General features: G+C 42.7%; 1 long non-coding RNA gene across 1 annotated transcript; it reads left to right on the forward strand.

Annotated features, from left to right (window-relative positions):
- Positions 1 to 11: 11 nt before the first annotated feature.
- LOC127584696 (uncharacterized) lies at positions 12 to 6,198 on the forward strand. The gene is made up of 3 exons (XR_007958422.1): positions 12 to 121; positions 2,886 to 3,021; positions 5,906 to 6,198. It is a non-coding gene; the product is annotated as an uncharacterized LOC127584696 (long non-coding RNA).
- The last annotated feature ends 2,821 nt before the right edge of the window (positions 6,199 to 9,019 follow it).

Raw genomic sequence — 9,019 nt, forward strand, 5'->3', positions numbered from 1 at the left:
TGCGGGAGGCTGAGACATGTCAAGGCAAGAGTAAGGGAAAGAGAAAGAGGGAAGGATTGACAAACCAGCTGAGTCAGTGAAAAATCGGCTCCGTGTTGCTTGTGGATTTAATCGTCACTGGGTAAGCAGAGAAAACACGGAGAGCGGCTCCGAAAGACCAAGGTTACTGCTTCCATGGTTTAGAAATACCAGAGTAAAGAAGGGTAGACATACATTTATACAGAGCCTTTCACAACTGCATACCCTGTTTGCAGTCAATTAGCTAACTGAATTCCAGTCACTGTAGTAACCTCAGGAAAAGGGGAAGCCATTCTGGGCGCAGCAAGATCCTGCAAACAGAACACAATAAAGATCAAATAATGTCAGAAATATTGAGTCAGATGTAAAGATTGACCAGGGCACAGGGTGAGCCTCCTGCCCTTTGTTGAATTGACAATTTTTTATCAAGCTGGACCTGTGCCATGCTTGGCATAGTTGTCGGGGAGTCAGAGTTGTCTGATTATTAACATGCACAAGAGGTTGTATCGAGCTAAGACACCAGCAAATCTAAAATCTCTGTACCATCCAGTGTCTGATGGGGACGGTGAAGTATAGAAATGGTAAATTGGTTGATTATTGTCACATGTACTGAGGTACAGTGAAAAACTTTGTTTTGCCTGCCATCCATACAGATCATTTCATCATATCAGTACATGGGGGTAGTACAAGGGAAAAGCAAGAACAGACTGCAAGATATAGTGTTACACTGCAGAATGAAACAGCAGTCATTGGACAAGGAATCCAAGTGGTCTATGAGGCATTGTCTGGCTTTGTTTCTGTCTACAACTAGATCAGCCCACACTCTAACATGGTTTTCCCTGGCTGGGATGCTGTCCAGTTGATGTTATTGGGAACAGCTTGGAATAATCTTTACCTGGGAGGAGAGGTGGAGGAACAGGAATCAGAAGGGGTATTAGGGTTCAGGAGAGATGTTCTCAGGTGGGAGATGCTGTGAGAATCCTCGACCACTGGGACATGGAGGCTTGTGAAGATGGAGCTATGGGACACTTGTGGAAATACAGGGAGCCAGGTATTATTTGGTGAAGTTAGACATTAGAAGTCAAAATGTTCAGGTAGATCAACCGGTACATGCACATAACACCCCAAACAAAATGGTGACTGAGAACATGTTGTGCAGGATGAGTATGGATTTGACTTGCAGACCTGGTTTATGGTGTAGCTGTAGCTGGACAGGACATAGGGCAGGAGGCACTGAGTGGGATGACACAGCCTATGGGAGGACGGTCTGTAGGAATTGAGTGGAAGTGGAACGGACACGTCAGGAATAACAAATGTATCTTTGCAGTTGAGGAAATCTGAGAGATTAATAAGAGCAATATATAGATTGAAGTTATAGTTCGTTGAATTGATGCTACAAACATATGTCAAAAGTTATATGTGTAAATAGTTGATTGTACGGGTTCCATTTTCCATTTTAAAAGAGGAAGCAGTGTGGTACATATAGTGTAAGGATATTTTAAGAATGGAATGTAACATCTGGTATGACTTTAATAAGCTGTCCTATGAACCGTTGCTGTTTAGCAGAGAGTTTACTGTGTTCATTAATGGAGGTTTTGTTGATGGATCTATCTCTGTTATTTGTAAGTAGCAACTCTAATGGGACATAGGAACGGGTAACAAGTGTTGCCACATTCCAAAAATAAAGAAGAAAATAATTATCTTGTGCTTTGTCCTCTGCAAGGGAGTTACAGAGAGATACAACATGGAAACAGGCCCTTCGGCCCACCATGTATTTGCTGATCATCAACCTACCAACCTGCACATTTTTTTGGGATGTGGGAGGAAACCAGAGCACCCAGGGGAAGCCCACCTGATCACAGGAAGAACGTGGAAACTCCACACAGACAGCACCCAAAGTCAGGATTGAACCCGGGTCTCTGGCGCTGTGAGGCAGCAGCTTTACTAGCTGCACCACTGTGCCACTCAAATTGAGTTTGGTCTGAATGGAGAGGTTGTTCTTTGTGGGCCTTAATGATGCAGCTGGTTGTCTCCTATGACAGTTCAGCGAGAAGGCATGATCACATGCTTTGAAGATCACAGCTTTCATATCCAAATACCTTATTAGTGGGGTCTTGGGAGTTCTGCTTCTGCTCACATGACCCCCATTGGAAAATGTGCAAGTGTTTTTAGTATTGGGTGAGGCTTGGATCATCCTCTTCATGACTAGTTGACAGTAAGTGGTCAAGTCCAAAGTGTGGCCATAAGGATGGGATGCATGACCACTCTGCTGAGCCATAAACAGGGTCATTTCCTTTATAACTGAAGACAGGGGAGATGTTCAATAGTATTGTTTTACTGAGTGGAGGATTCAAAGGTTTTACTCACTCACTGAGCTCAGCTGCAGAGTTACACAAATCGAGGGAGTAACACAACAACTCCACCCAGGAGACACCATAGCATCACCTCTGGGCTCAGTAGCATAGCAACCATACTCTTAATTGACTGGTGCTTTAACCTAGGGATTCATCAGCAAAGCAACAGGATTCTAAGCTCGGTAACACTGGCATGCACTCTCCCGGATGTCCTTTACATCCTTGCTTCTAACGACCTGTTCAAATAAACCCGTTGATTGCATACAACTAATTCCAAATATCATTAAGCGAGTGGTTCAAAGGTGTGTTGGGGGGGGGGGGAAGGAGAACGGGATTGAGGGTGGGTGGCTGGGGTGAATGAGGATGGTGGTCAGCAAGGCAGGAGAACAGGGCAGGGTATGAATCCAATGGTCCCAGTCACCATGAAAAGGGACTTTGTATGTTCCTTCAATACTTGCCTGTGCAAAACTGTCCCCTCTTCCTTCCACGTCTGTTCCCTCTGCCTCATCACAGCAACTGGAAACACAGATGGAGCTGATTCAATGGAAACGTTTGGAAGAGAATTCAGAATATGTCTAAAAAACAGATAAATGCAGGACCAAGGTTAAGGAAAAATGCGGAAGTTGGACTAATTGGACAACTCTTTCAGGTACATAACACTGGCATGAAGTGCCCCTTCTTGCTGTATGGTGTGATTCGAGATTAACTTGCTTTTTAACTTGAGATTTGGATGTTAGATGTGAACATGGCATTTGTGCATCGCTGCAATTTTACAGGAATTTTCGCTTTGATCAACAATCAACAATCCAGGAATAAACAATGCCCAAAATTGCAATTGTTAATGAAGTTAAATAGGAAATCTCTGTGAACCAATGAAATCACAAAGGATTTGGATTTTTTAAAGAATTATTTTGCATTTAACAGCATACTTAAGAGCGGTAACATGCTCAACACAAAAATAAGTATTTGTATGGCTGAGAAGTGTTGTGGCAATGGTGGGGAGCTCTCGTTTCTCGTTCACCACTCACACACACGAAGTCTGCACTTACCTTGAGTTGTCTAGCTGAAACTTCCTTAACAATGCCAGCTCCATCCCGGTTGTTGGGAGACCTGGACATAAATGGGGTCACCTGGTGTGGCCTCCACACAGAAATGCTGAGACATATTAGCAACCTGCTAAGCCAGATCCTCATGCTTAGGAAAGTAACTACAAAAAATATGAATCATCTGGCACTCAGGAACATTAAAATACCATTAAAAAGGCAAAAAAAACTGAAACATGTAAAAGCATTTCAAAAGAATTAAGAACAATTCAGTAAAGTCAATGCAAAAAATTCTAAAAATTTATTTAACTTCTTTGAAGCCTTTCTTCTCCTTTCACGCTCCAGCTTTACCTGTATCAAACCTGACCTGGTAGAGTCAACGGCAGACATCCCAGCAATGTTGGTGCTTGCCTGGTGGACTCCAGTGGCGGATCAGAGTCAGCAGACCCGCCACAAGCAGCTATAAGGAAGTTTAAGTTTTTCATGTTCACACACGTTGTACAAGAACTCAGATCTTCCTGACATTTAGAGAGGGGATTGCTGGCAATCCCATACAGAATTCCCATGATTTATTCTAGGAACATCCACACAGCATGCTTAGTTCACCATCTAATCTCTCTGAATGAACAGACTTATTTCTTTGTTTAATTGGTGTGCAGTGGTCAGTTTTGAATTAAATATAATTTAGAGCTTTTAAGATTTGCCTATTAGGATCCCAGAACCTAAAAAATATTTAATTTTGAAGGTTATTTAAAGATCCCCTAATGAAAAATGGTAATTAATTTGAGCTGGGGGCCGGTGTGTGTTTGAGTCATTTTCAACACAAGGTACTTTAACCCCAAGAGGCCATGGAAACTTGATCTTGTGATACATTGAAGAATTTCAAATGAATGCCATACTGGCACAAACAAGTGGAAACTCCAGGTGAACCTGTTTTCAAAACATCAATAATAATGGTTCTCATACCTGTTACACTCTACGGTTAAGTTGTGCAAACTATTAGCTTCCATCTCTCATTAACCCACCAAATAACTTAGGTTATAAAATGGTCAAACTGTGCATGGTTCTGGTCTCTGCATATAATAAAGAGGCACTGGAAAAGTTGCAACATTTCAGACCAGAACTAAGAGGTGATAATTATCAGGACAAGGCTTGGACTCCTTCTTCTGGGAAAGAGAATGCCAGGCAAGGACTTAATAAGAATTCTTTATGAGAATGATTGATAGATAATGCTTCTGCTTCTGAGGGGCACCGATATTATACAGTGTAGGTGTGGTTTGAAAAAATAATTTAATTTACTGTAATAAATTTGATTTGCCTTCGCTTGGGGTTAGAGGGTTGAAGGATGATCTCACTGCAAAGTGTATACAGAAGGTGCATACAGAGAATTGATTTTGTTTATTGGTGTTTCCAGAAAAAGTGAGCACAAACTTAAAATTAGAGCTGGCCTATCAATAAGTGAAATCAGGAAACATTATGCCTGATATGGATAGATTTTACTGCGCAATATATTACAGGATATGGAACAAGGGCAAGAACATTGAGTTGAGTTGCCTATCAGCTAATATCTGATTGAATGAAGGTTTAACGGGTTGGATGTGAAAGGGTTTCTCCTGTTCCTCTGGTGAAATTATGCCTTTTCCTTCATTTGCCAGCTGTAAGTGAAATTAAGTTAGATTGCCTAAATCCAGTTTCCACTGGGCAACCTTGCAATCAATCAAGTACATTAGTGCAAGTAACCACAGAGCTTCCAGTCCATGTACCATGCTGTGCAGAGGACATTCACGTTAGTGAGCACTCCCTGTTAGCCCAATTTCAGCACTGCATTAACTGATTATTAGATGGGTTCTGGGATGTGTTGAACAATGCCAGCCTCGGTTTCATGAACTGTTTATGTACAGAAACTCTTCTGATCCCATTTTTCATTCATGGTGGCTGATTAAACATTTGTTAGGACCTGTATATTCTTATATGTATTGTACCCAGAATAAGCAACTAATTGAGTAAAAAAAGTGAGTGAGCCAGTGTGTAGGTGTGTTGCTGACAGCATGTAGACAAGCATTTGTTCATCTACAAATTTCAATAAATTTTAGTGAGAGAGGGAACGAGGGGAAAGATTGTTTGAAGTTGATTGATTCCTAAAATTGGCGCAAATTACCTCAGTTATTCCTAGGAGTTTCTGTCCCAATAGCCCTCAGTAAAATGTGAGATAATAGGGTAAATCAGAATAAAAATGATGAAGACACAAGAGACTGCAGATGCTGGAAAATGGAGCAAAAAACAAACTGCTGGAGGAACTCAGTGGGTCAGGCAGCATCTGTGGAGGGAAATGGACAGTCGACGTTTTGGGTCGAGACCCTTCATTAATGATGAAACCTCCTAGGGTGTTTTGAATTAACTCCATCTTGTCAATTCAATTCCAGACTTAGATCTCGACCATGCAATCCTTTAAGTAAAATACACCTCATGGTTTCTTTTGTTTCTCCAAAGACCCAGAGTACAGTAGCACAATGGAGTGATCCGGATTCGATTCCAGCCACTGTCTGTAAGAAGTTTGTACATCCTCCCCGTGTGACTGCGTGGGTTTCCTCTGGGTGCTCCGGTTTCCTCCCACGTTCCAAAGGTGTATGGGTTAGGAAGCTGTTGGCATGCTATGTTGGTGCCGGAAGCGTAGCGACACTTGCGGGCTGCCCCCAGAACACTCTACGCAAAAAGATGCATTTCACTGTGTGTTTCAATTTACATGTGACTAATAAAGATATCTTATCTTATGTTACTGGAGTAGAAATCCAAAGGTCTGGTTGAATGATCCAGACACTTTAATTAAAATTCCATCATTGCAGCTGGGAAATGTAAAAGTCAGTTAATTAATTAATAAATAATAACAAGCCAGTATCACTAATGGCAACCATGAAATCACTGGATTGATTTAAAATTTAATCTGGTTTACCAGCTTCCTTTAGAAAAGGAAACTTACCTTTCTTATCTGATGCAGCCTGTAAATAACTGCTGACCAAAGCAAGTTGTGAAATGGCCCAGCAAAACACTCGTAGTCAGTGAGAATTCTACCAGACAGACCTGGGTACCAGGCAAGACAAGGACACATCCAGGCCAGCTCTGCAAAGTCCTCCACACAGACAATTAGAGATCTGTGCCAAAACTAGGACTGTTCCACAGTCTAGTTAAGCAAAGTGAACATACAGTTCTTTAGCAATAGCTTGTGTCACTACAGTGCTTTCACAAAGCTGAGCGTTACATGATTGCATATTCCGGGAGACAGTCACCCCACAGTTTAAACATTTGTAGGCAGTGAGGCAACGGATGACTGCTGGACCAAGAGTCCAGTGAGGAGTACTGACTCCTGAATACTGGAGACGGTGACAGGAGTACAGCCAGAGTCAAATCCACTCCACCAAAGTTAACTCAGCTGTACAGATTGGGGATAAGGAGTACAGGGGAGCTGCAGTGGGAGGGATTCAGTAGTTAGGAGGACACATAGCAGTGTCTATGGACACAGACCCTATTCCAGGTCCCAGGGTCAGTGATATCACCGACCAGCAGCAGGACATTCTGAGGGGTTGGACAGGGACATGGATCGGAAAGGTTTAGAAGGAGATGGGCCAAATGGGACTATCTTAGATGGGAATCTTGGTCAGCATGGACCAATTGGGCCAAAGGGCCTGTTTCTGTGCTGAGCCCAAGGTTATATTAGGAAGGACCTGCAGGCACATTAAGTAATCTAGGTAATAGATTAAAGTGTAGGACCTCAGAGGCAGTAACTTTTGATGTAATGGAAGAGGAAATACAGAAGCAGCACAAATTTACACAATGGTCAAAGAGATTGAGCTTTAAATCGCTGGGACATGGTGATGCTCAACAGGGCCAGGACCCATCTCCTGGCAAAGGTGGTTTCTTAGTGCTGGTAGGGATGGTATAAACTGGCTTGGAACAGTGAGCCCTGAACTGTTTGTATTTAGGCAAGAAAAGTGATGAACTCAGGGCACATTCAGACACAGGGACTATACAGACAGTGGCCACTACAGAAACATGGCCTCAAGTTTGGCAGGAGCAGAGGCTGAACATCCCTGGTTACAGGTGACATAGAAAAGGGAGTAAATAAGAGGAGCTGAGGAAATACTGGTTAAGGAAGCAAATAGAGCGGTGATAAGTGATGAAGGAACAGAAATAACAAATGAGTCCATATAGGGTGATCTACGGAACAACAGCAGACAATTATATTGATGTGAGTGTAGTTTAGGCACTCTAAGATTCAGAGGGAAATTAATGAGCAAGTATGTAAGCAGATTTCTGAGATACAAAAATAACAAGGCAGGAATAGTTGGGGATTTCAATTACTCTTAACAGTAACAGGGAGAGCACCAGAGGAAGTGGAAATAGAAAGAACAAAGCTCTTGAAATGCATTGAAGAATATATAAAACACACTGACTGATGCTGGAGGAACCCAGCAGGCCAGGCAGCATCCATGCGGAAAAGCAGGCGGTCAACGTTTCGGGTCAGGACCCTTCTTCAGGACTGAAGATAGGAAAAGGGGAAGCCCAATGTATAGGAGGGAAAAGCAGTGATAGGTGGACAAAAGTGGTGGGCACCTTTAGTCCACCTATCACTGCTCTGCTTTTCCCTCCTACATATTGGGCTTCCCCTTTTCCTATCTTCAGTCCTGAAGAAGGGTCCTGACCCGAAGTGTTGACCGCCTGCTTTTCTCCACAGATGCTGCCTGGCCTGTTGGGTTCCTCCAGCATCATATTGTTTTTCATCTAGATTCCAGCATATGCAGTCCTTTGTTTCTCCTGCATTGAAGAATACACTGACATGCACCCTAAAACGCATGCAAGTGCCCAGAATCCCACGGGAGGGGGGCAGTGAGGGGAGAGAGGACTTGACTTAGTTCCAGCAAATGGACCAGTGAGAACATAGAACAGGAGTGGGCCACTCAACCCTGCCCCACAGTTCAATATGATCATGGTTGACCTGCTCCAGGTCTCTCCTGTGCCAGTTCCCCGTAGGCCTCAATTTCCAGATCTTTCAAAAATGTATCTACTTACAAATTTAAAAAAAACAATGACCTAATCTTCACAACTCTCCAGGGTAGAGAATTCTACAGATTTACTAGTGTGGAACAGATGGCAGTGGGAGAGGTTATAGGCGGCTGTGATCATAATTCTGTTTGGATTATGAAGAGGATGAAGTTAAACCGGAGTATCTGGGCCAAAGCCAATTTTACCAGGCTTGACATGTGATTTACCAAAAAATGGAAAAGCAGCAGCTTCCTTGAAGACAGGCGAGTGGGAGACATTGAAGGTGTAGATACTGGAAGTTCAGAACAAATAGGTATCCAGTGAAGTAGAAGGGAAGCACCTAACTTCCGACCTCCCTGGTTATCCAGGGCATAACACCTTCCAAAAGCAACTTAGGTAAATTTGTTATTCTGTGTGTTACCTTTGTGAGGACAAAGACTTGTGCCCTATTGAAAGTAGGGTTACCTTGAGATGAGGTTCAACATAATTACTCACCATAGTTCATCTATTAAACAGTCCCACAATTAATTAAACACTTCAAAGCATTTGCTACTTCCAAAACTGTAC

Source organism: Pristis pectinata, chromosome 30 (genome assembly GCF_009764475.1).
Source record: "Pristis pectinata isolate sPriPec2 chromosome 30, sPriPec2.1.pri, whole genome shotgun sequence".
In the NCBI taxonomy this organism is placed as follows: Eukaryota; Metazoa; Chordata; class Chondrichthyes; order Rhinopristiformes; family Pristidae; genus Pristis; species Pristis pectinata.